Source organism: Mustela nivalis (assembly GCF_964662115.1).
Source record: "Mustela nivalis genome assembly, chromosome: 5".
In the NCBI taxonomy this organism is placed as follows: domain Eukaryota; kingdom Metazoa; phylum Chordata; class Mammalia; order Carnivora; family Mustelidae; genus Mustela; species Mustela nivalis.
The window spans coordinates 108,100,373-108,127,618 of NC_139024.1; the positions used below are offsets into that span (position 1 = coordinate 108,100,373).

The 27,246-nt window shown below is 35.4% G+C and overlaps 1 pseudogene across 1 annotated transcript; it reads left to right on the forward strand.

Moving 5' to 3' along the window:
* Window positions 1-18,811: 18,811 nt before the first annotated feature.
* Window positions 18,812-20,384, forward strand: LOC309864139 (importin subunit alpha-1 pseudogene; annotated as a pseudogene). Its single transcript has one exon. The product of its transcript is annotated as an importin subunit alpha-1 pseudogene (transcript).
* The last annotated feature ends 6,862 nt before the right edge of the window (window positions 20,385-27,246 follow it).

Below are 27,246 nucleotides of genomic sequence, written 5' to 3' on the forward strand. Positions count from 1 at the left end.
GATTATAAATGCAATGGCAAGTAATTTATAATTGTAACATAGTTTGGGAATAACTGAATTTTCACTAAATGTAAGAAAACAGATTGTGTAGGGAAACCAAATATATACATTTCTTTTTCACCATTACATTTTCCATCTTTACAAGTTCTCACATTTACATGAATTAAAATTTTGTTCTAGGAATGAAGGTCCAAGTTCAGATAATATCACACTGCCATAGGTACAGTGTAAAGCTTTCATTATAGCATATTCTCAATTTCTCTCTCCCATACCTTGACCATTATTGTAACACTTGACTTTAGCATATGCTTATAAACATATGCATGATTATAATCATTGATTTGTATGGTTACAGATATTTTGCAGCATTCAAAATAGGAAAATAATTGCATTTTACCTTCATTTTTCTAGTTGTCACTCATTTTTCCTTCAAACATCCAAGATTATGACTAATACAAAACTGCTTCCAACAAAAAATTTCTTTCAGCTTTCTCTGTAGTGTACATAAGCTGAGAATGAATTTCCCAGGCTTTTTAATTACCCGAGAAAAATCTTTCCTTTTCCTACACATTTAAAAGATATTTTCACAGGATATAGAATTCTGTTTGGCCATATTTTTCAATGCTTTTAAAGACAGTACTACATTGTCTTCTCACATGCATGTTTTCAGATGGGACGTCTACTCTAATTCTTTGTTCCTCTCGGTTATGTGTAATGTTTCTTTTGGCTACCTTCAAGATTTTCTGTTTTCATTTATTGTAGTTAGAATATGATGTATATCAATGTTTATGGCTTTATTATCTTGTTTGTTTGTTTTAGGTTTCAGTATTGCTTGGTGTCTTTTATGATTCTCTTATCTGTGGTATTCTGCCCACATTAGTTTGGATTAATTGTCAACTGTCGTTTCTTCAAATATGTATTGTTCTTTATTTATTCTTCCTGTTTTTCTGAGATTCCAATTAACTTGTACTGTCATGGTTTGAAATTGGTCAACAATTACTATATGTTACCTATTCAACTTTACTCTTTTCTCTTCACATCAATTTGAGTACTCTCTAACAATCTATTTTCATGTTCACTGATTATTTCCTTGGCTTTATATAATCAGAATGACTCCATAAAAACATTTTTTTCAGTTCTATCACTGTTTATTTTTAGCATTTACATTTGATTCTTATAGTTTCTATCTCTCTGGTGAAAGTACCATCTGAGCTTTCATACTGTTAACATTTTCCACTGTAACCTTTAACATAAATATCATAATTATTTTAAGTTCTTTCCTTGATTATTCCAATTTTTTGGTCACTTTTGAGTCTTATTCTTTTTTTTTTTTTTTTTTTTTTTACTATGTTCAGTTAGCCAGCATATAGTACATCATTAGGTTTTTGATGTGGTGTTCAATGATTCATTAGATTTGTATAACACCCAGTGGTCATCACAGCACATGCCCTCCTTAATGCCCATCACCTGGTTATCCCATCTCCCAATCCCCCTCCCTTCTGCAACCTTCAGTTTGTGGTCTGGAGTCCAGAGTCTCTCATGGTTTATCTCCCTTTCTGATTCTTCCCATTCAGTTTTCCATCCCTTTCTCTGTGGTCCTCCATGCTATTCCTTATGTTCCACATATGCGTGAAACCATGTGATAACTGTCTTTCTCTGCTTGACTTATTTCACTTAGCATAAACCCTTCCAGTTCCATCCATGAAACTGTACAAGTAAACATATACTCAGTCCCCATTACTTTCTGAAGATATTTGTTACTTTCTATATTTTGGTTTGAATATTTTCTGTGAGACCTCAATTTTTTGATGGGTTCAAAAAAAAGACATTTTGCAGTATCTCTATTTTTTTTCTTGTTTTATCAATGGAAGTGACACTTTACCCAGATCTCTATATCCCAAAACTAAAAATGGAAGTCCATTGGATTAATCAAAAAATCACAGTTCTCTAATAAAATTATCTATAAATTATAGTTCTACTTTTGTACTTAATAGTCACATTCATTTTAAGTCAGTGTTTGAATTCCTATTCTCAACTATTCATACTATTTCTCTTGTTTTTTAGTCATTCATTATTGTCCCCTAACATGCAAATTTGATTTTTATACAGTATATTGTGAATGAAGCTTTACAATATTGTTACAATATTCTAAGCTGTCGTTGGTACTATCTTCTCCCAAAGTAGATTTAATTTTCCAATATGATTTCCAGTTAGAGCATGAGCTGATAACTTAAATCTGTTTTTGAAATGAGCTGTTTAATGTTAGGTTACAAACATGTGTGTTGGCTCATCTATTTAACTACTCATAGAACATTGAGAACATACATCTTCCAGGGTTCTAACTGGTATATATACCAGACATTCTGGAACTTGTTTGTCACTGAATACAATTACTCTCTCCTAACTACATGAAACTGTGAGGAAATCTCATTTTTGAGCTATAACTACTTTTTTTATAACTACTTTTTTTTTCTCATTTTTGAGCTATAACTACTTTTATAGTCACCACTTTTAACTAATCTTACGGCCTCAAAGTTTGTATCTCAGAGAGCACTGGAGAAAGTGGCTCTCTCTTCAGTGTTTTTCTTTCCCTCAAATCCTGGCTACTCTCTCTCTCTCTCTCTTTTTTATTTCTCTCTCTCTTGGCATCTCTCAGATATCTTTATATACATGTTTCTTTTTTATCTTATTATTTGCACTGTTTATGTTTATGCTATGTTTAAAAACACAAAAAAAAATACTGTGCCATCACTCCAAGGAATGTTAAAAGTTGGATGTATAAATATTTGATGCTGTTGTGACTTTTTTTTAAGCTCTTGGGAAACATCACAGTCTTTATCATTGAGCAAACCTTCTTTGACATTTCTGGTGACCCCTTTCTCTTTTGGACACCAACAGTACATTGTGTATACCTCTGTAATAAAATGTAATGAACTATTCTATAATATTTGATTTTTTGTGTTTTATAGTTATAAAACTCATAGCAATGAATCATAATATTTTTACATACAGTATTCATCAGTTTGCCTGACTCTGGTGTGTATGAATTTTAGTCATCACAATTTATTTAAATAAGGCCAGCCCTCCAACAGCACAGCTCAGATTTCTTTTATCTTGGCATATTAACTGTAAATAATTGCATAAAACATGAACTTTGCTACTGGATCATTAATCTATATCACTAACAGTATCAGTAACTAATCATGTCACTTCTTCCAAATTCTTCTGGAGAATGATCACCGTGCATCTGTTAGTCAGTTTGTGCGCAGACAGCAAGGCACATAATTGCATAGCTTCCATGTTGTCTAGTGCTAACTCTTGTGAAATTCTATAAAAATGGATTATTGAAAGAAGAAATTGGATAATAAAAATATAGGAAAGAAACCAAATATGACATTTCTATAAGTGAAATTGGATGTGATAAGAGTTACAGCAAACAGTTACAGCAAAACATATATAGGACTTGACCTAGGTATGCATGAAATTAAGGTGTGAATTATATTGAAAAAAGTTTGATGAATATAAAAAAACAGGGTAAAGCTTCTTTGACAAGTTTTAGTTTAAATGACACTAGGAGCAGAAAGTAACTTATGGTTGAAATGGAATATTTGTTTCCACTTTGGAGTAAGTGTTTCCATTAAAAAAAAAATATATGTATACACACACACACACACACACACACACACACACACATACAATTAGGAAGTCTTCAAAGTTTTATGTATATTTATCTGCATTCCCCAAATAATGAAACATTGAACAGAGACTTTCCGAGGATGCAGGAGTGGTGTGTGGTTCCTCTCCCATACTGTAGTTACGCTGCAGATTACTGCTTTACTATGTTCTGACAAATCCCTTTCATACTCTTTGTATAACATTTAGCATTAGTAAAATATACATTTATTAAAAGGAGGCAGGTTTCTTAAATCAAAGATTGACCATCCTAAAATATAGTTTAATTTTGAGCACACTCATCCACACATCTTTTTTAATTAAAAACATATTTATTTATTTGTTTGTTTATTTATTTAAAAAACATATTTATTTATAAATATTAACATATTTATTTGAGAGAAAAAGCATTGGCACAGGGTGGGAGTTGGGGGTGTGGGGGAGGGAGGAGAAGGAGCAGAGGGAGAGAGAAACCCTAATCAGACTTCATGCTGAGCACAGAGCTTTGAGATCATGACCAGATCCTGGCCAAGAGTTGGACACTCAAAGGACGGAGCCACCCAGACACCCCATACCTATCCATATTTCAATGAGAAAGCACAGAGTTTAAATGTTTCCATATATTATTTTTAAAATTTTCTCTGGAAGGAAGAATTTCGTTTTGTTGCTGTTTTGTACCTGATATTAAAACAATGAAAACTCACATCTCTGGGGAAAAAAAAAAATGAGTTCAGAAGATTTTGATGAAAATTACAAAGTTACTTAAAACAAACTAATAATAATGTGGTACCTTGCTTACTTCTGCTTCTGTGCCAAGTAGAAAGGAAGCAGACATTAAAGGGGGGAGAAGGTGGGTGGAGGTAGGGAGGTAGTGGGAAGAGAAGTCAGATTTTGGGTTCTGTTTGTTTGTTTTGACTTGCTTGGTTAACTGACATTTTAGAATTTCAATTTACTAGGGATATATATCTGAGTTATCTCTCTAGTCTTCAATTTAATAACTTTATTATAGGATCATGATCATTTTAAAAATATATACCCAGATACAATAGAGAAATAAAAGAACTTGAATGGTTGTCAAATTACACCATTTTTTTTCAAGGATGATGAGTTTATCAGTTCTTTAGTATGCTTAGGCATAAAATCACAAAAACATTTTATCCACATCAAGCTACAGAATTTAGCATCGAGTAGGCAAGATATGTATTAAAGTGACTCACTGCACAATACAGCATTTTAGCTACCTTTATTTTAGTGCGTACTATCCCTTTATAGCCCCTGACACCTACACTCTCTGGATAAATGCTTATACACTAGAAGAGGCTACTGCACTTTGCAGGACCCCATTCATTCATATCCCTTATTTCTTCCACAGCTTTGCTTTGCAATGTCACTTTATACTAAATAATAATAATAATAATAATAAACAAAAAATAAAAATCTAAACCCACAAACAAACAACAATAACAACAACAACAAAAGCCTGAAGAGCAACTTCAGGCTTCTGCTGCCTGAATTACACAAGGGGTCTATTGCGGACTATCTGCATTAAATTAAGTTTTCCATCTTTTACTACAATGATACACAACGCATTTTAAAATTAACCCTTGTCTAGTAATTTAGAAAAGACTGTATTTTGAGTCTCACTGTCTCTTATATTTCTTTCTTGTACATAGGTTACTCCTAACCTTGGTACATAGTAGAATGTTTTATATTTAAGAAGAGCGACTTGAAAGTGTTTTGCAATTATAATATGATTCAATAAGATTAAAGAACAAAATAACTTTTTAAGGATGTGAGTACCTGAAAGATCACAAAATACTTGAATTCAATTGCATAAAGAACACATCTGCATGAATTTCTGAGTTATCTAAATCTGATCTTTTTTGATTCACTCTGCTATTATTATTTCTCAAAATAAACATTTAATTTAGACGGAGAGATCTTTCATTATTGCTCCACCTCATGGTGGTTGTTTTCTCCTTGCTTGGATGCTTTCCCCAAAGCTCTCCATAACTTCTCTTCTATATTCTGGTGGGAGGTGGAAAGGTGTCTGGAAATGGAGAAAAGGTGAGAGCATCTTCCTAACTGCTGATAATGTTTTATTACCTGATATTTGTAGTGGCTATATAGAAGCATTTACGTTTTTCTTTTTTTAATATTTTATTTATTTATTTGAGAGAGAGAGTGAGAGGGAGAGACAGCAGGAGCAGGGGGAGGAGCAGAAAGAGAGGGAGAAGCAGACTCCCCACTAAGCAAGGGAGGGCTCACACAGGGCTCAATCCCAGGACCCCCAGATCATAAATTTAGCTGAAAGCAGACGCTTAACTGCTGAGCCATTCAGGTGGCCCCAGATGCATTTACTTCATAAACATTTATAAACCTGTATATACTTTTCGTGGATTTACCTATATTTCAATTAAAAAAATAATTACAAAGTAAAGAAATTATCAGAAAGTACTGACATTTAGTAGGGTGATGCCATAAAAGTGGTCCAGAATACAAATAATTACTTAAAGGAACTGTGAAGAATTGGAAGATTTTAAGATCTCTATTTAAAATGTAAAACTAATTCAGAAGATAAAAAAAATTAGGAAATTGATAGTATGATGGTTACACAGCGTTGTGAATGTACCACTGAATCATACACTTTAAGATGAATAAAAGAGTAAATTAAAAAAATAAAATGTAAAACTATTGATTCAAGGATCTAGAGATGTGTTCATACTGTACACAATAAAATGCTTTCAATGATTTAATTTTTAATTTAAAAATTAAATTAATTTTTAATTTAATTTTTATTAGTTATTTTAGAATAAATAGCTGCTGGTAAGAATTTCCTAGTATATAAGTGGAATAAATGTGAAATGCGCAGTTACATATCAACTTTGAAGTTTATTTTATTCATCTTGCTTTGATTTTACCTACATAGGGAAGGAAAAATAATTTTCCTTTACTCTTCTAGGTTCTTGGCTGAGATATGGGTCTCAATATAATATTAATATTATATATTAATAAAATAATAACAATAATACCAGATTAACAGGAGAAGGACAAACAGAAGTTTAATAACATGTTAACTGAAGTTAACAGTCTTCAATGTGTGGCCACATAACTTGTCCTTGTCTTTCAGTCGGTGACAAACCACTGAAGGTATGAAAGTGTGTTTAAGGTTGTGGCCTGGGCCATTTTGGGGAGTTACTCAGTTTTCCTGGGTCTCTCCCATGTATAAACAAGGTATACATATTATTAAACTTCTGTTTGTTTTCTCCTGTTAATCTGTTTTATGTCAACTTAATTACTGAACCAGCAAAGAACCTACAGGGAAGAAAGGAAAACTTTCCCATCCCTACAATAGCATCTGGCATGTTGTTCAAATATAGTGGTACTAATTACCTCTTCATTGTAGCATTAAATAACAATAGTTCAACAGAGTAAATTTTAAAGGTCTGATTGATTTCAATGAACGATTCATAAGTGGGCAGCATCCCATCAAGGGAGTAGAAAGGAACCCCAAAGTGACACATACAGAAAGGGAAATATTTTTAAACAGAGGGCAAGGAAGTCATAAACAACCAAACCAAAAACCAAAATCAAAAACCAAACAAAACAATACAAAAAAAGCAAACAAACCCAAAAAACAAACCAAAAAACAAACAAACGAAAGACAGTATTATGTCAGGCAAGGTCAGCTCCTTTTGAGAGACAAAAGTTATTAGCTACCTCACTGGTGCTGACTAGGATATTCTAGACTGACTGTCTAACATTACATTCCTGAGGAAAGTTTCAACTGCAATTAGATTAAATATTAAGCCCTGGTTTGGTGACAGTGGGCCTAGCACAAGTGACTCTTTTTGTGGCTATGGTTTTCTTTTTAGTAAGTTCCCATCTTCATTCAGATCCTTAGCTTGACGTGAGGTGTGAACAAACTTGAAGGCATCATTGCCACTCTCAGCTGACACTGGCAGCTTTTGTTATTTCCTTTTGTGGTATCCATAGGTCATGATATTTTTGCTTAACTCCTGTGGCATTGACAGGTCACACTTCCAGATTAATCATGTTTAAATCTATTATACTCTTCACATCTTTTCTGACATTCTAGTCCTAGGGAGATCATTTGCTTCATGGTTAGTGGCTGCAAATGTACATTGAAAGCTTTTGAAAAAATAAAAGACACCAGGAATATTATTATGATTATAGTAAGCAAGTTTTATCAACATTTGGAGTGCACTTTGAGGCCATGGTCCCCAAGACCCAAACCACGTAAAATCAAGTAAGTCAAAAAAAGACCACACTGAAGAAATCACCTTTTAAAGCCAAGTGGTTTGCTCAGTGATCACATGTAATGGAGTTTCAACTTCCCAGAAGTGTTAATCCAGATACAGCAGGTGGTGTCAACCACAGAACAGACATCTCCTTGCTCAGCTAAAAGATAATCAAGGGTGATCCTGTTATTAAAGACAACCCTGGCCAGAGCATCTCAGGAAATTTTTTTTGGGGGGGGGGCATAGGGGGTGGATGAGCTACTGCCTTAGCAATGGATTCTGCAAAGCTTCTAGAGTTATGGAGAGGTTTCTGATCATATTCTCACTTATATTTACTTCTAATCTGGAAGGTATGACCTTGCCAAAAGAAGTGAATCCTGATTCATGAATATTTTCTAGTAGATCCTTCCTAATTGGATAAATCCAAGGGATTTGAACAATGAGGCATCTTAGTTCATTTGTGGCAAGTTAGGTGCGTTGTTAAGTAACTTAAGAGGCATTGCCTGGCAATGTGCCAGCTATCTGGGCTTTCACAGGTCCAGGGTGGATGATGAACACCACCACAGACAAACTCTGTTGGGTTACAAACAATTCCCATTAAGAAGGGACTATTAATGTGTTCATTTGCAGGGATTTCTGTGTTTATCCATTCAAGCTAGGGCCAAGCAATTTTTCAGCATACATGGGAAGAAAATGTCCTAATCTGAACTAAAGACTTGTTCTAAATACTTTGCAAATAAGGTTACAGCTGGTGAGTTACTTAGTGAGGCAGGAAAATGCTAATCTAGATATTCATGGTAATGAGGGGGTGCAAAAATACTAAAATTTATGTAGATATCTGAGTAAGTATGGTTATCACTGGAGAAGGGAAGAACAAGACACTAAATGTTCTGGTTGCACAAAATAGCCATGGGAAGAGACTGCCAAGGAGGGGTGACCATAGTTTGTGGTGATATTGGATATAGAAGAGAAATTGGTCACAAGAAGGACCTGAGGGTCTTTAGCATTATGGATAGATTAGATATCTTGGTGACAAATCCAGCAGTCTGAAATTTTACCCTCCTTAACAGTGGCCTGGGAGATTTAGGTGGACGTGTTATTTTTCTAGACTAATACTGGACTAAAGAAAAGAAAGGAAAAAACAAAACAAAACAAAACAAGTTTTCATGCCCTGTGAATGTGTAGAGTCTTGATCTGGCATCTTGTGTGAAAGCAGTCTACTTCCATGTCAGCTACTTTCTTTCCTTGTCCATTTCATTCAAAGGTCTCCAGCAACTTCAGTAATAGTTATCAGGTGGAATCTTCTTTAGCTATGAGATGCGTACCCCAAGGCTCAATACATTCTTGTTTTTCAGGAGTTTCAGTGGTCAGGAGCACTTGGTAAGTTCCCTTCTAATAGAGTTCCAGGGCTATTTTCCTCTGATAAATTTCCAGAATACTCAGTCATGAGCTCCAGGGTTAGGCCAACAGGATCCTTTCAACTGCAATTCAGGAAGTCTTCTTTAACCTGTCATGAATGTCATGATGACAGGCTGCAACATAAGTCATTAAAGATTTAAGGGATGCCTGGGTGGCTCAGTTGGTTAAGCGGCTGCCTTCGGCTCAGGTCAGATCCCAGCGTCCTGGGATCGAGTCCCACATCGGGCTCCTTGCTTGGCAGGGAGCCTGCTTCTCCCTCTGCCTCTGCCTACCATTCTGTCTTCCTGTGCTCTCTCTCTCTCTCTCTGACAAATAAATAAATAAAATCTTAAAAAAAAAAAAAAAAGATTTAAGTGCCTGCTCGCTTTAGCATGAAACAACAGAAGTCACCAGAAATTTGTATACCAATAGACATTGGTCTACTCGAGACTATTTCATTAGAGTGGTTTATGTTTCCCAAAGAGGGATTATGAACAGTCAGTAAAACTATAGAGAATACCTTAGGCCAAGGGAGTCCAGTAGTTTCTGCAAGTTGAGATTTTTAGTTTGAGGATCTCATTAATTCTTTCAGCCTTGTCTGATGATTGAGGGTGAGAAGGACAGTGATAATTCCAAGAAGTCTGCAAGATTTTCATTATGGCTTATGTAATTTGTCCCATAAAGTGAGTGTCTCAATCACTGGAGATTGTGGACGGGATATCCCAAGTGGGAAACATGTTTTCTAATAGTTTCTTTGCCACTGTGGTGCCATCAGCATTGTGGAAGGGGAAGGCTTTGATCCACCCGAAATACACTTCTACAATAACAAGTGCATATTGATAATCCATACCAAGTGGTAGTTGAATGAAGTCCAGCTGCTGGTGGTCAAAAGGTCCACAACAAGGATGTCTGAAGTGTTTGGGGACAAAAAGTAGTTTTCTAGGATTATGGACCCAACAGGTTAGACATGGGTCGTAGACTGTTTTTGCAATTTTATAGAAGTCTCCTTACCCATGTCTATTCAAAATTTGATTCATCTTAAATGCATGATGGTGGGTAAAGAAACACCAAAACAAAACAACAACAACAATAACAAAACAAAAACAAAAACAAAGGGGGTTAACAGGGATTTGGGAAGAACCAAGCAGCTATCTTGGATTTCCATAGTCCAGCTGCTTATATAATTTCTGATCATTTAATTGAATGGAGCACATTGTTGCCATGTCACAAGGACGTCAACGTGGCAAAAGTGTAGCAATTAATTTTTGCTAATTTTTGCCAAAACAGATGGATTCTGTACACCTGGCATTCCCATGATACTCCGATTTAATCCTTTGAGCATGAGCTTCAATTTTGATCGCAGCCATTTGAGCATAGCAAGAAGGCTTGCTTGTTGTCCATTTTCGACTGGGGTTCTAGAGCATGTAAGAAAAATCCTTTGCGTGGACAGCATCCCCAAAACATGGATGACCCGAAAGACATACTGGATGACAATGTAAATGTTAACTGACTCAGGTAAGGACCTGGAACTCTATTTGTGGGAGGTTTCCCCTTGCAGGTAGCTCATATTGTGTAGTAATAGCATAACTAGATTGGAAACTCGCTTTATTATTTTCACAGTATGACTCCTCAACAAACAAGATTAAATCAGGGTCAGTTAAAAGAGTGTCTCGTAAATCAGGACACCTTGTCAGAAAATGGGTTAGCAAAAGGGATGCAGCCAATGGAGCTCAGCCCTTATCTGGCAGAAGCAGCAGTGTAGCAGGATTAAGAATGCTGCAATGTTTAAGATGTAGATTAGGTGACAAAAGCAGAAGGATCTCTTGGGAATTTAGTCTGCATGAGGAGAAATGCTGAGTCAACTCAGAGTTAAGAAGACTTTGTACAGAATTTGTAAATAAACGCCATTTGCTAGGGTTAAATCTGCTAAGATTTCTACTAATTTTGTAACTGCAGCTATAGCCTTAAGACAAGTGGTTTAGGTACAAGCAACTGAATCAAGTTCTACTCTTTAATAGGAAACAGGTCTATGTTTATTACCACGTTCTTGTGTGAGCATTCCGAGGGCTAGGTTATCTCTTTCATGCACAAACATAAGTTTGTGAAAAGTTTTGAGGAGTTGTGTAGCCCTAGAGCAGGTAGTTTCTTCAGTGCTTGTTTTTTTGTTTGTTTGTTTGTTAAAAAAAAAAAAAAAAAAAAAAGCGGCTTGCCAGTGTTTATCTTCCCAAGTGACCAAAACTTTGGTTCATGGAGTGGGGAAGTAAGTGGAGAAAATTGAGTCTACAATACCCAGAAATCCACAAAGTTGTCACTTAGTTGTAGGCCTAGGAAATTTCTGGGATTAGCTGAATCTTTTTTTGGAGATAGCGGGACTCCTTCATACTTAGATTATAACCTAGGTAATGAACAGTGCCTAAAGATAATTATAATTTTTCCTTTTTTTTAGGGACCATATGTTACTTTTCAGCTAACTGTTGTAGCAAACAAGAGGAATCTTTTGTGGATGCCTCTTTAGTAACTGAGCATAGCAAGAGGTTGTTTACATATTGTGAAAGGTTTGATTTCTCAGGAAGCTAAAGGGTGCATAAATCTCCGTGAAGTACTTGGTAGAAATAAGAAGAGCCCTCAGTGAATCCTCGAGGCATAACAGTCTGAGTAATTGTTGATTGTTCCAAATAAAAGCAAATAGATCCTGGCTGTTAGAATCTATGGGGATTGCTAACAAAGGTTGAGAAGAGGTCTATAATAGTGAACCATTTCAGTCTGGTGAAACTTGCAACAAAAGGGTCTTCAGGTTTGGAACAACTAAGAAATGGGAAATAAGTATCTTGTTAATGACTCTCAAGCCCTGAACAAATTGCCAGCCCCTTCTATTAGGTTTTTGGATTGGCAAAGTCAGTGTATTTCAGGGGCTTGTGAAGGGAACGATTAGCCCCTGAGTGATTAAGTCTTCTACTATGGGAGTGAAGCTTTGTATGGTCTCAGGCTTTAGTGGATATTCAGGCAATTTAGGAGAAGCTTTGGTCACATCTATTGAATCTTTATAGGCTCTGTACTTTTCACTCTTCCAATGTCAGTATTAGAGGCAGCCTGCAGATTTTCAGGTACATTGATTAAATTAGGGACTTTCATTGGAATTCTTTTTCTTCTTCATTCAAAAGCAGAATGTAAAGAACATAAAAGACCAGGTGGGTTGGTTGGTCAGGAAATTCTAAGGTGAGGTCTCTATTGGTAGCAAAATGTCCTTTAACTTTAGAAAGGATATCTCTACCGAATAGATTGAAAGGGACTGTATCTCATAGCAAAAGGGAATATATTTTTTTTAATAAAAGGTCCCAGAGTCATTTGTACAGGTTGAAACAGAAATTCTGTCTGAGATTTACTGGATACTGCCAACATGGAATACTTTTTTTTCTTTCTTTTTCCCCCCACCGCCCTTCAAGAGATTTGTTTTCCTCTGAGAAAACAGGTTAAATAGAAAGCATAGCTCTAGTATCAACTAATACTTGGCAAGGTTTCATTAATTTCAAGTTTAATTTCCTCTTGAGTGTTTAAGGAAATCATTGGTAGTTTACTGGAGGCCCTTGGAGTCATCAACTCTGGGAGATCTCCATATGGAGGGGCTACCTTGAGGGTAGAGATGGGACCTTTGAAGACAATCTTTCTTGTCCCTGTTGATTACAAGTGAGATGTTGATTTTTGGGCCAATGCTTTCATGATAGTACTCTAAGAAGGCATAGTGTAAAAGGCCCAGGTATTATTGGAGGACTCTAGCCTTCATGTTGCTGTGGCTGCAAGGCTAATAGCATAGCAGATTTTTTTTTTTTTTTGAAGTCTTGCTCCAGGTTATTTCAAAGTGCCCAGCTATGACCATGAGTTCAGTCAGAGGGTTGGCTTCTCATCCTATTTTCTGCCTTTTTATTAATCCATTAATCTCAGGTTATAATCCATTTACAAAAAGAATAGCTACAGCAAGTTTGGTCACCTTATTTATTGTATGGAACCTGGAATACCATCAGAAGAGGACTTCCAAATGGGCTTTAAAGTATGCTACAGATTCATTTTTCTTTTGTTTGCATGTTTGTATAATAAACCAGTGACTCAGTAAGGGCAGAAAAAACCCTAAGAATAAACTGTAAAAGTTCAGTAGTTATTTCTTAAGCTCTCTCTGATCTGTAAGGGGAGCACATTGAGGATCAAGGGTCTCAAATATCATCCTCAAGATTTTGCCATTTTGTGACTCAGTGGGTTAAAGCCTCTGCCTTCAGCTCAGGTCATGAACCCAGGGTCTTGGGATCGAGCCCCACATCAGGCTCTCTGCTCAGCAGGGAGCTTGCTTCTTCCCCTCTCTCTCTGCCTGCCTCTCTGCCTACTTGTGATCTCTGTCTGTGAAATAAATAAACAAAATAAAAAAAAAAAAGATTTTGCCATTTTGGCTTCTTGTATTTATTTTTGAGCTTCACTAGGTCCTACCAATATGTGCACTACTGATACAAATCTGACAGCCAGGGTCAGAGACCCCAATAATTATTCTAAAAACTTCAAAAAAAAAAAAAGCCAAACTTTTGGGGATCCTCCCCAGGATTAGGAAATTCTTGAACTCTGACTCTGAGTTCAGTCTTTGATCAAAGGGTGAAATATACATCAGGAGTTTTGTCTGCAACCTTGGGTAGTTTTATTTTTAAATATTTCAAAAAGTAACTTAAATAATCTCTTCAGAGTAGAAAGGCATTTCAAACAGAGAATTAGTAAAATGTTAGTACTTGCTAAAGAAAAGGGGAGCAGTAGGAGTCACATCAGTTATATAGTCTTTTGTTCTAGTTATCTCCTATGTCTTTACTTTTAAACTTGTCTTTCAATAAAGCTATCTTGGAGTCTTGAAGTCTTTTGGAAGTTTTGGCATATGGGTTAAAATAGTTGTCTTATTCTGTTTATTTAATTTGGGGACACTTGTTTTCAAATATGCTTCTTAAATGAATGGCATTGTCTAACTGGAACATGCCCCATAATGGCCATTGCAATTCTAGGTTGTTTTTAGTAGGATTTTGTCATTTTTTAAGGTATCAACAGCTACCAGGACTATAGTTCCTAAACAGATGTGTCATCAGAAGATGATATACTTAATTCTTTGGAATTAAAGATCCCATTTCTTTTAGCTAGCCTTTATCTACACAAAACAAGAATAACAAACATGTGCTTCTTAATGTCTTAGCAGTAACCAAGTGATATTACTGCATCCTAGCCACTAGCCAAAAGAAGCTCCTAGGTACACATCCAATAATTCCCACTACAGAACCTGGGACAGGGGAATGGATCGAAAGACCAAATTTAACAAATGGGTACTACAATCTGATTTCAAACAAATGGTGTACTGCAGCTGCCATCAGTAGTTCCTAACATGGAATCTGGGGAAGGATTCCAGACAAATGTGGAACTGCAGCCAGCAGGATGCAACATGGACCAAAATTTCCACATAAATAGAGAACTCCGATCCAAATTATTAGCATTTCCCACTGTGGAACTAGTGATTCCAAACAAATGGGGAACTGACTCAAAACCCAATTAGATTGGGGGCTCAACACAAATGGAGCTCAGAACTGAGAGGAACTTAACTACATCCCTCAAAGATGGTAGGAAAGGCAGTGAACTCAAAAGGGGTTCATGGGTGCCAGGTCTGTGTTTCTCATTGTCCCTGAATATTATCTGAAGTTTGCTTCTGATTCCAGTGCCACTGCCACCAAATCTGTTAATATATATATATATATATATATATATATATATATATATATATAAAATCTGTTTCTAGGTAAAGTGAAGAATCTTTAAAAATAGGTATCATGTCTGTTTTTTCATCTTCATATACATATGTCTAGAAAAGTTTTTAGAACATTATCCAGAACAAGTATAGAACATAGAAGTTGCTTAAGATATAATGAAACAATTTATTTATGGCATAAAGTATTTTAGATCAGACTATCCAGATCTTTTTTCATGACTACATAAAATAGATCAAAAAGGAACTGGCCACAAGGGAAAAGCATTCTATGAACCAAAGAGAGTGAGAAAGTACGATGTAATTTCAATTTGATTATAAAGAACTGTTAAAGTATTTTTGAATGTTTTTCTTTCTTATAATGTGGAAATTTCTAATGTATACAATAATATCTTATACTTTTAATCCACTAAGGGAAAAGGAAATGTGAACATTTTTCTTTTTCTTTATTTTTTTTTTTTTAAGATTTATTTATTTTAGAGAAGGAGAGACACAGAGAATGAGAATGCAAGTGGGATGAGGAGCAAAGGGAGAGAATCTTCAAGCAGATTCTCCATTGAGTTCAAAGCTTGTTGGGGTTGGGGGGTTGGGGGGCCTCCATTGCATGACTTATGAGATAATGACCTGAACTGAAATCAGGAGTTGGACACAACCAACCAAGTCATCCAGGTGCCCTGAAATGTGAATGTTTCTAATGCATATAATATTTAATATTTTAATTTAGTTAAGAGAAAAAATTATTTTCATGTGGAGCTTAGTATGGATGTACCTAAAATTGTTCACCATGGAGGTACACATTTTTAAGCTTTATCATTAAAGTTTTTTTATTTAATTATCACAACTATTTGGGGGTGTAGTATTAAAAAAAGGTAACATTTGTGAGGAATTTAAAAATCAAAGAGGCTACATGCCTATGTTGCAATCCCTCCCAGTGTGAATAAATGGTACTGGAATCTGAACCCAGTTAGATTTAGCTGTGAATCTAATTTTGTTTGTTTGTTTGTTTGTTTGTTTGTTTTTTGTTTTTCTTATTTTAAAACTGGCAGAACTGAGATTGAGAGATATAACAACACATTAAAAAAAAAAAAGACAAAAACATTGGCGGGTAAGAGAAGCAACTAAAATTGATTTTGTGTATACTGTGTTCAAACTTGGGTCATTTCATTCCTAAAAAAAAAAGGAGGTATATATTATTTACCTAAGTTAGAGCTTTAAAAACTGTGATTCAAAGGTCAGTTTAATTTAGGCCATCCTCATAAATCGCAGGAAAGAAAAGATGTGCATACAAATCTCTTTGAAGTTAACACTAAAAATCTTAGGTCAGCATATTATGGGGGAATGATGAAACATGAATAGATATTAGTTCAAAGTTTGCCCAAAATGTTCTTCACAGAAAAAGGTATTGCAAAAAGAGAAGAGAAAAATGCCCTATTTGGAAGTCATTACTAGTTTCCATTTCTGGACCAAATAGAGAGTTAAACAGATTCAAAATGCATACATAAGATTAACATCTAAACAGTATATTGATACCTTTATTGACATTGAATTAAGATCTGATTCTTGATAACAATGATTTTTTCATGGTTGTGAAATGTCATTGTTGAAGATACACTGAACCACAGAACACTTAAAAGCAAGTGTGTATTTTGGAAATGTTTGACCAAAGGAAATAAAGTTGAGAAAATAATTTTTTTTTCATAATTTACTAGGTTTATTAGCAAGAACATAAAGTATTTATTTCTAATTTTTGCTATCTGTAAATATTGTTATATTAACTTAAAATTACATTATTCAAATCCAAATGGAATTATATTTAAAAAAATGTTTTAAATGTTAAGTTTTCTGGATCCCATTAATTAGAAGACAAACACACTCTGTTTTATTTCCAAAGGTACAAAGATATAACTAGTTGCATCACAAGTAACCTTCAATGATAGGTCATCTTAGCAACACAATGATTCAAAAGCAGAGTTTATGGCTACTCTAATTTATATACTGTGGAATGAAATGTCACAGAGGGATATTTTAAGATGAAAATCAGTCATTTTAAATTCTTTCTATTTTTGAAGGGATTGAAGACTAATAAAGATATATTTTAAAGTAAAACTGAAAAATATAATATTGAAATCAAACCCATAACATAAAAGCAAATATTTTGAACAGCTCTTTTAAAAAGTTATGTTTTTGATTATATAGTTAAGTTATTCATATGAATAAACAAAAGCAGTCTTCATAAATGTGTAATGTCAACTTTTCTGCCAGATATATTTCCTCCTTTGAAAATCCAAAATGAAAAGTCATATTAAACTTCCTACCTCCTCTATTTTGAGACCACATTAACATAATTGTAAAAAATTAAAGAATAGGGGCACCTGGGTGGCTCAGTGGGTTAAACCTCTGCCTTTGGCTCAGGATATGATCCCAGAGTCCCGGGATCAAGCCCCACATGGGACTTTCCGCCTAGCAGGGAGCCTGCTTCCTCCTCTCTCTCTGCCTGCCTCTCCGCTTACTTGTGATCTCTGTCTGTCAAATAAATAAATAAAATCTTTTAAAAAAATTAAAGAATGTGTGAAATCACAATGAGGAAGATGATATGGGGATATTTCAATGTATTTCTAGAACATGCTAAGAATATAAACAAATGTTAATTTATGAAACACAAGATGTAGTTTTCCTAGGCTCTTGAAGTGTAGAGGGAACTGAGCTGTTCAGCAGGACCATATTGAGAGAGGTTTTCAGTCTCAGGGGCCCAAACATGGCATCCAGCTTTTGTCTAAGACCATTTGAAATTCTGCATTTAAAAAAGAGAATCCTTTTTCTCTCTCTTAAAGCCTCTTCCACATTTTCACATTGAGTTGCTAACAAGTTGTTATTTAGAGACATAAAACTGATAGAATACTCTCTTGAGAAATGGAACAAAGGCTTTGTGAGAATAATTACAGCTAATACAGATGATATGGCTTTTAGGGATAGCCAGGAATAACATACAATTCAACCATAATATGCATAATAATGTGCAATACACCTCAAAGTATAGCTGGCCAATTGATATTTTTTCAATACACATATCCCTCCCTTGGAGTCTCTGCGTTGCAAATATGAACAATAAATACATATTACCAGTGTATTAAGAAAAACATGGGAAACATTAAAAGAGGCCAAATACATGGAAACCAGGGACCTGATCCCAGACAGTGAGCTAATACAGATAATTGAAGATAACATTTAAAAAGACTAGTAAATGTCTTCTAATATATTTGGAAAGATTTTGCAGACATAAAGCAGGAACTGGTTGCTACATTAAAGATTCAGATAACGGGAAATAATAGCATTTTTAAAAGATTTTACTTATTTACTTGAGAAAGGCAGGGGAGGGAGAGGCAGAGAGAGAGGGAGAAGCAGACTCCCTGTGGAGCAGGGAGCCCAGCACAGGGGCTTGATCCTAAGACCCCAAGATTATGACCTGAGCTAAAGGCATATGCTTAACCCATTAAGCGACCCAGGCACTCCATCATTTCTTTTTAATTATTAAAAAAAATTTAATTAAAAATTAAAATTTAATTTAAACAAATGGAGTCAGCACACCATCTTTGGGCTGAACCATGGTGGACGTTTGAAGGCAGCTGACCTGTAGCCTGCAATGCCCCAAATGGTCTCCTATGGAAGCCTGAGCCAGTGTGTAGCTCTCTCCCTTTGTCTCCTAACCATGTCCACCAACAAGAATGCTATTTCACCAACTGCACACCTTAACAGATTTAAGAACAAGAAGAAACACAGTGCAAAAATAAGACGGCACTGAATAGAAGTTAATGTGGACCTAAGGAAAGCTAAGAAAGATGACCAGATGTTGAAAAGGAGAAATGTAAGCTAATTTCCTGATGACACTACTTGTCCACTTCAAGAAACCAAAACAACCAGGGCACTGAATTGGTCTGTTGATGACTCTGTCAAAGGCATAAATAGCAACAATTTGGAAAGCCAGCTCCAGGCTGCTCAAGCTACTAGGAAACTGCTTTCTAGGGAAAAACAGTCCCCCACAGACAACATAATTGGATTGGTTTGAGTCCAAAATTTGTGTCCTTCTTGAGCAGAGCTGATTGTAATCCCATTCAGTTTGAATCTGCCTGGACCCTCTCTAACATTGCTTCAGGGACATCAGAACAGACCACGGTTGTGGTACATGGAAATGTTATCCCAGCATTCATTTTTCTGTCGGCATCTGCCCACACCAGTGAACAAGCTGTATGAGCTCTAAGAAACACTGCAGGTGATGGTTGGGTTTTCTGAGACTTGATTATCAAGTTTCAGCAATTGACTCACTGTTGGTTCTCCTTGAAGTTCCTGATAGGTCACCTTTGGTGTGTGGTTACTACATAACCTTATTGAACATCTTGAAAACTTTGTCTCAAGAAGAATCTTGTTAGATGAAGTCGAGCAGATTCTTCCTACTTTAGTTCATCTCCTGCATCATGATGATCCAGAAGTATATTAGCAGGGATTTACTGGGTCATTTCCTACCTTATTGTTGGTCCAAAAGAACGAATTGAAATGGTTGTGAAAACAGGAGTGTGCTCAACTTGTGAAGCTTCTAGGAACTACTAAATTGTTCACTGGGACTCCTATGCTAGGAGTCATAGGAAATATTGTCACTGGGAGAGATAAACAGACTCAGGATGTAACAGATGCACTTGCTGTCTTTCCCAGCCTGCTAACGAACCCCAAAACTAATATTCAAAAGGAAGCTACATGGACAATGTCAAATATCACAGTTGGTCATCAGGACCAGATATAGCAAGTTTTGAATCTTGGCTTAGTCCCATTCCTCACTGATGTTCTCTCTAAGGCAGACTTTAAGACCCAAAATGAAGCTGTCTGGGCTGTGGGCTGTTATACAAGTGGTTGGACAGATGAACAGATTGTATATCGCATTCATTGTGGCATAATAGAACCACTGATGAACCTCTCAACTGCAAAATATACCAAAAGTATTCCAGTTATTCTGGATCCCACTTCAAACATCTTTCAGGCTGCTGAGAAACTAGGTGAAACTGAGAAACTTAGTATGATTGGGGAATGTGGAGATCTAGACAAAATTGAAGCTCTATAAAGCCATGATAATGAGTCTGTGTACAAAGTTTCATTAAGCTTAAAGTTAATTGAGAAGTATCTCTGTTGAGGAAGAGGAAGATGAAAATATTGTACCAGAAACTACCTCTGAAGGCTATGCATCCCAAATTCAGGATGGCACTCCTGGGACCTTTAACTTTCAGATTATATAGCAAAGCATAAATTTGTTTGTATACCAAGTTTGGTATAAGTTTTTCTTACTGTTTCTCTACTAAGAACTCTTTTTAAATGTGTTTTGTTACTGTAACACTTTTTTGCAAGGAAGCTATACTTGAGTGTTCCAAAATGTCCCTACTGTATGAAGCTTCTCCCCTCAGTGGGTTTCCTTATTTCTATGTGGAATCTCACATATTTCAGTGTTCTGTAAGTAAAGATTAACTTCCATACTTTTCTTTTTCTTTTTTCTTTTTTTAATATTTTATTTATTTATGTATTTATTTGTCAGAGAAAGAGCAAATAAAAGCAGAGTGGCAGGCAGCAGCAGAGAGAGAGGCAGGCTACCCGCTGAGCAAGGAGCCTGATGCAGGACTCGATCCGAGGACCTGGGATCATGACCTGATCTGAAGGCAGTGGCCTAACCAACTGAGACACCCAGGTGTCCCTAAACTCCACACTTTTCTTAAAAAAAAAAAAAAGAAAAAAATATTCTTTTAAAAAAATAAACAAATGGAGTCAGACTAGAGTAGAGAAGGGAAATCTTTGGGCCTAAGCTGTACAGCAGGTCCAGAGAACAGTAATTCCAGTTTGGCTGCAGAACATAGAACTCATGAGTAAAGGTGATTTGGGAAAATAGAATTTAGGGGACCAAAGTACATAAGTAGAATCTTAGACACAGTAGAAGATATGACTGAATAAGAAGACACAGACAAAAAGAAAAACATTACAAGTATCAAGGGGTAAATAGGCAAAGAAAAATTACAAGAAAAGTAAAGTCCAAATATAGAGATAACAAAAACCATGATGTCCTCTGAAAATTTTATAATGTGGATTAGAGATCCAATGGAACTTCACACTAGGTATATTCAGGATCATATATTATAGCATATTATATTTATATAAATATAATATATATTATATTTAGCTGAGAGTTCTGTAATGATTAATAGATTATAGTACATGATCTCTTATTCAATATTTATAAAGCATAATCATATTGGATATTATATTTTAGGATAAACATAGAACACTGTTAATGTTACCATGGTTATAGAGGAAAATATACATCTTAACATGGAAAATGTAAAAATAAAGTTTTGGTTGACTAAGAAAAAATTAAAAATGGGAGAAGTATTGATAGGAGGGCTGCCTCATGTTACTTAATGGTGACTAGGATACACTCTCTGGAGAAGTGACATATTACAGAGGTGTTTAGTAGGGAATGAAAGGGCATTTATAATTTTATGAGAAAAGAGAAAGAAGAAGATTGGTTATAATTTTTAATTTCAGTAAAATTATGCATCTAAATAATTACATAAAGATCAAGGCCATATATATTGCTGAAACATAGAAGTAACCACCAGGAAAGTAAAATAAAATAAAAAAAAAAAGGTTGAGGATGTAGTCTCTGGAAGAGACCAAAGAGTAATAGTTAAACAAGGGCTTATTGCTTTTCTTTTTTAAGTTGTTCTCTATCATTTTAGAAATGCAAGAATAAGATGTTTTAAAAGAAAAATCACATAGGCAAATGCAAGGTTAGCATAATTAATTATTTAAAAAATAAAAAGACAAACTAATCCTCATTATCAGACCTCCAAATATGTTGATTATTACCTTTATTTGTTTTTTTCAGAAAAAGCAGTCAAGCCAATAGGTTGACCTCTGCTCCTGTGCCTCAGTTTTAGCTTTAAATAACCCAATGAAATGTTAATAACTTCAACAGTTTGAAACACTTTCTAAAGAAAAATCTTTCATTTTGAAATAATTTTAGATTTACAGAAAAGTTGAAAAGATATTATGGGGAGTCCTCAATATCTTTCACACAGTCTACTCTGTTAACATGTAACAATGACATGTTCATCAAAACTAAGTGATTTAAAGTAATTACAATACTCTCAATAGATGCTGAAAAAGCATTTGACAAAGTACAGCATCCCTTCCTGATCAAAACTCTTCAAAGTGTAGGGATAGAGGGCACATACCTCAATATCATCAAAGCCATCTATGAAAAACACACCGCAAATATAATTCTCAATGGAGAAAAACTGAAAGCTTTTCCGCTAAGGTCAGGAACACGGCAGGGATGTCCATTATCACCACTGCTATTCAACATAGTACTAGAGGTCCTAGCCTCAGCAATCAGACAACAAAAGGAAATTAAAGGCATCCAAATCGGCAAAGAAGAAGTCAAATTATCACTCTTCACAGATGATATGATACTATATGTGGAAAACCCAAAAGACTCCACTCCAAAACTGCTAGAACTTATACAGGAATTCAGTAAAGTGTCAGGATATAAAATCAATGCACAGAAATCAGTTGCATTTCTCTACACCAACAGCAAGACAGAAGAAAGGGAAATTAAGGAGTCAATCCCATTTACAATTGCATCCAAAATCATAAGATACCTAGGAATAAACCTAACCAAAGAGACACAGAATCTATACTCAGAAAACTATAAAGTACTCATGAAAAAAATTGAGGAAGACACAAAGAAATGGAAAAATGTTCCATGCTCCTGGATTGGAAGAATAAATATTGTGAAAATGTCTATGCTACCTAAAGCAATCTACACATTTAATGCAATTCCTATCAAAGTACCATCCATCTTTTTCAAAGAAATGGAACAAATAATTCTAAAATTTATATGGAATCAGAAAAGACCTCGAATAGCTAAAGGGATATTGAAAAAGAAAGCCAACGTTGGTGGCATCACAATCCCGGACGTCAAGCTCTATTACAAAGCTGTCATCATCAAGACAGCATGGTACTGGCACAAAAACAGACCCATAGATCAATGGAACAGAATAGAGAGCCCAGAAATAGACCCTCAAATCTATGGTCAACTCATCTTCGACAAAGCAGGAAAGAATGTCCAATGGAAAAAAGACAGCCTCTTCAATAAATGGTGCTGGGAAAATTGGACAGCCACATGCAGAAAAATGAAATTGGACCATTTCCTTACACCACACACGAAAATAGACTCAAAATGGATGAAGGACCTCAATGTGCGAAAGGAATCCATCAAAATCCTTGAGGAGAACACAGGCAGCAACCTCTTCGACCTCAGCCGCAGCAACATCTTCCTAGGAACAACGCAAAAGGCAAGGGAAGCAAGGGCAAAAATGAACTATTGGGATTTCATCAAGATCAAAAGCTTTTGCACAGCAAAGGAAACAGTTAACAAAATCAAAAGACAACTGACAGAATGGGAGAAGATATTTGCAAACGACATATCAGATAAAGGACTAGTGTCCAGAATCTATAAAGAACTTAGCAAACTCAACACCCAAAGAACAAATAATCCAATCAAGAAATGGGCAGAGGACATGAACAGACATTTCTGCAAAGAAGACATCCAGATGGCCAACAGACACATGAAAAAGTGCTCCATATCACTCGGCATCAGGGAAATACAAATCAAAACCACAATGCGATATCACCTCACACCAGTCAGAATGGCTAAAATCAACAAGTCAGGAAATGACAGATGCTGGCGAGGATGCGGAGAAAGGGGAACCCTCCTCCACTGTTGGTGGGAATGCAAGCTGGTGCAACCTCTCTGGAAAACAGCATGGAGGTTCCTCAAAATGTTGAAAATAGAACTGCCCTATGACCCAGCAATTGCACTATTGGGTATTTACCCTAAAGATACAAACGTAGTGATCCAAAGGGGCACGTGTACTCGAATGTTTATAGCAGCAATGTCCACAATAGCCAAACTATGGAAAGAACCTAGATGTCCATCAACAGATGAATGGATCAAGAAGATGTGGTATATATACACAATGGAATACTATGCAGCCATCAAAAGAAATGAAATCTTGCCATTTGCGACAACATGGATGGAACTAGAGCGTATCATGCTTAGCGAAATAAGTCAAGCGGAGAAAGACAACTATCATATGATCTCCCTGATATGAGGAAGTGGTGATGCAACATGGGGGCTTAAGTGGGTACGAGAAGAATAAATGAAAGAAGATGGGATTGGGAGGGAGACAAACCATAAGTGACTCTTAATCTCACAAAACAAACTGAGGGTTGCTGGGGGTAGGGGTTTGGGAGAAGGGGGTGGGATTATGGACATTGGGGAGGGTATGTGTTTTGGTGAGTGCTGTGAAGTGTGTAAACCTGGTGATTCACAGACCTGTACCCCTGGGGATAAAAATATATGTTTATAAAAAATAAAAAATTATATAAAAAAAATAAATAAAGTAATTATAATAATATTACCTAAAGTCCAGACTTTCTTTATGCTTTCTAAAACTTTCACAGATACCCTCTTTCTGTTCCAAGATCCAAACCACGACATCACCTTCTATTTAAAGATTTGGATGTAAAAGTCTTAGAGGAGAAGAAAAGTTAAGATCACGAAAGCTTCTCATCCCTAGGAGCTGGCAATTAAATGTTCTTAGGGAATTAAAAAATATTTAAGACTCTTAAGGGAATGACGCTACAGAGGTGAGTGCATTGTTTGCTTAGATGATAATCATAGACCCAGTCTAAATCTCCATGACTGTTCTTTCTAAGAACATATCTAGTATCAAAAAATGAACACTACAGGGAATTTACACATCAAGTGGATTCATTAATATCAACTCTGTAGATTTCCAGGTACATTCCTCAGAAATAGTAGCCGTATCTTGAGACTCTCCTACTTTGGCTCCTACTTTGGAACAAGTTGGAAGAATGAATCACTCCTGTAAGGTTTACCTTTTTTTTTTTTTTTTTCCATCCAGATAATGTCAACCAAATGATTTCTGTCTTTAAAAGTCTGGCATACTGAATACTTGTTTTTCTGAAGCTTAAGAGTGGGTTGGTATGAATGAAATAGTCTGTTGTTATTTTTCAAGTTAGCCTGAAAGCCATTTCATAACACATGTCAAAATATTGTGAATTCAGTTCACATTTCAGTTAAAAACAGTTTGAAACCTTTCACTAGGCTATGCTTACTTTAAAAAAAAATCCTTATCAAAATCATCTATTATTGATTTCATAAATTCGACAGCTTGTTTTTTCTTTTAAACAATACTAAATGATCATAAACCACACCTTGTACAAGAGGGTTTTTTTTGTTGTTGTTGTTGTTTTGTTTTGTTTTGTAGGGACATATCTTCTTTCAATGACTCAGGTGAAAAAAATAAAAAGGCTTAATTTCCTTGTTAAAAGTGGGAACTGTTGAGGCAGACAGATTGACTAATGGGAGGCCAGTCAAATAGGGAAAAGAATTTTGAATATAAACTCTCTTAGAAATGAAATGCAGAATGTTAAACTACTCAGACACAGACTGTATTAAGTTATCTTAAGTACATACACCAAGGATCTATCTCTATCTATTCCTATCTCTATTATCTCTGTCTCCACCACTACTTCTATCTCTGTCTCTAGCTATATCATGGGTAGCCCAGATAAATAACATGTCTGACCAAAATGAAATGCATGACTGAAATACTAGGTATTCACAGGACAGGTATTTTGTCACCTGACCTTACGTGGGGCGAAAAGTAAATCAGATAAATAAAACTTTCCTGTAGGGGCATCTGGGTGGCTCACTGGGTTAAAGCCTCTGCCTTCGGCTCAGGTCATGATCCCAGGCTGCTGGGATCGAGCCCCACATCAGGCTCTCTGCTCAGTGGGGAGCCTGCTTCCCCCTCTCTCTCTCTACCTGCCTCTCTGCCTACTTGTGATCTCTGTCTATCAAATAAATAAATAAAATCTTAAAAAAAAAAAACAACTTTCCTGTAGATTACTGTGTAAAACATGAAATGTAATTTTTGCAATTTTACATTAGAAAAATCCACTTTTTAAAAAATGCTTTTTAATAATTTTCACAAGCAGATATATAATATGCAAAATTAAGAAGCTGTATCACTAAGAGTCATCACACAAGCATGCAACTTAAAAGTATTCTACACAATGTATGCCAATGGGTCTGATATCAATCCTAGGAAGAGCAATTAAACTTAAATTTCCTTAGTTTGCTGATCAGTAAATAATGGAAAGTACTATTCTTTCTATAAAAACCAATAAGAGAAATATATATATATATATGTATATATATACATATATATATATATTCTTTTTTTAATACACTAATGTGTGCAGCATTTCTAGTCCTTTAGAGGATAAGTGGTCCTCTTACTAGATGCACATTAAGATCATTAATATAATTAATGTCTCCAATCATTTTTTATAAAAAATGGTTTGACTCAAACCTTTAAAGTGTATTAAATAAAATATTTTTAAATGACAGATAATAGCTGTGGAGCTTAGTTTTCCATTTATGATTAGTTTCCTGGCTTGCGCAAGTATACTTTAGTGGTTTTTCTAATTTGGCAACAGGCACAAAATATTATTGACAAGTGCTTCAGTACTGTTTGGAAATTCATTCATATATTTAGTTACTCTGAAAAATGAATTCAAAACTTAAAATCCAGGGGGGCGCCTGGGTGGCTCAGTGGGTTAAAGCCTCTGCCTTCAGCTCAGGTCATAATCCCAGGGTCCTGGGATCAAGCCCTGATTTGGGCTCTCTGCTCAGCAGGGAGCCTGCTTCCTGCCTCTCTGTCTACTTGTGATCTCTCTCTGTCAAGTAAATAAATAAATAATCTTAAAAAAAAAAACATCTTAAAATAAAGGAGTTAATGCAGTAAATAAATAAAGTAATAATGTGGGAAGCAATACAATATTTTCTCTGCCAGGGTATATTCTGTCATATTTTTCAAATGATAAGTTTTTGGCTAATAATTTTGTTAAATTGTCAAAAGAGAATAAAACAATGACTTGTGTGAGAAAACACAACAATAAAATAAAACAAAGTAATTAGAATTACTAGTCTATGTTATGATGCTGCAAATAACA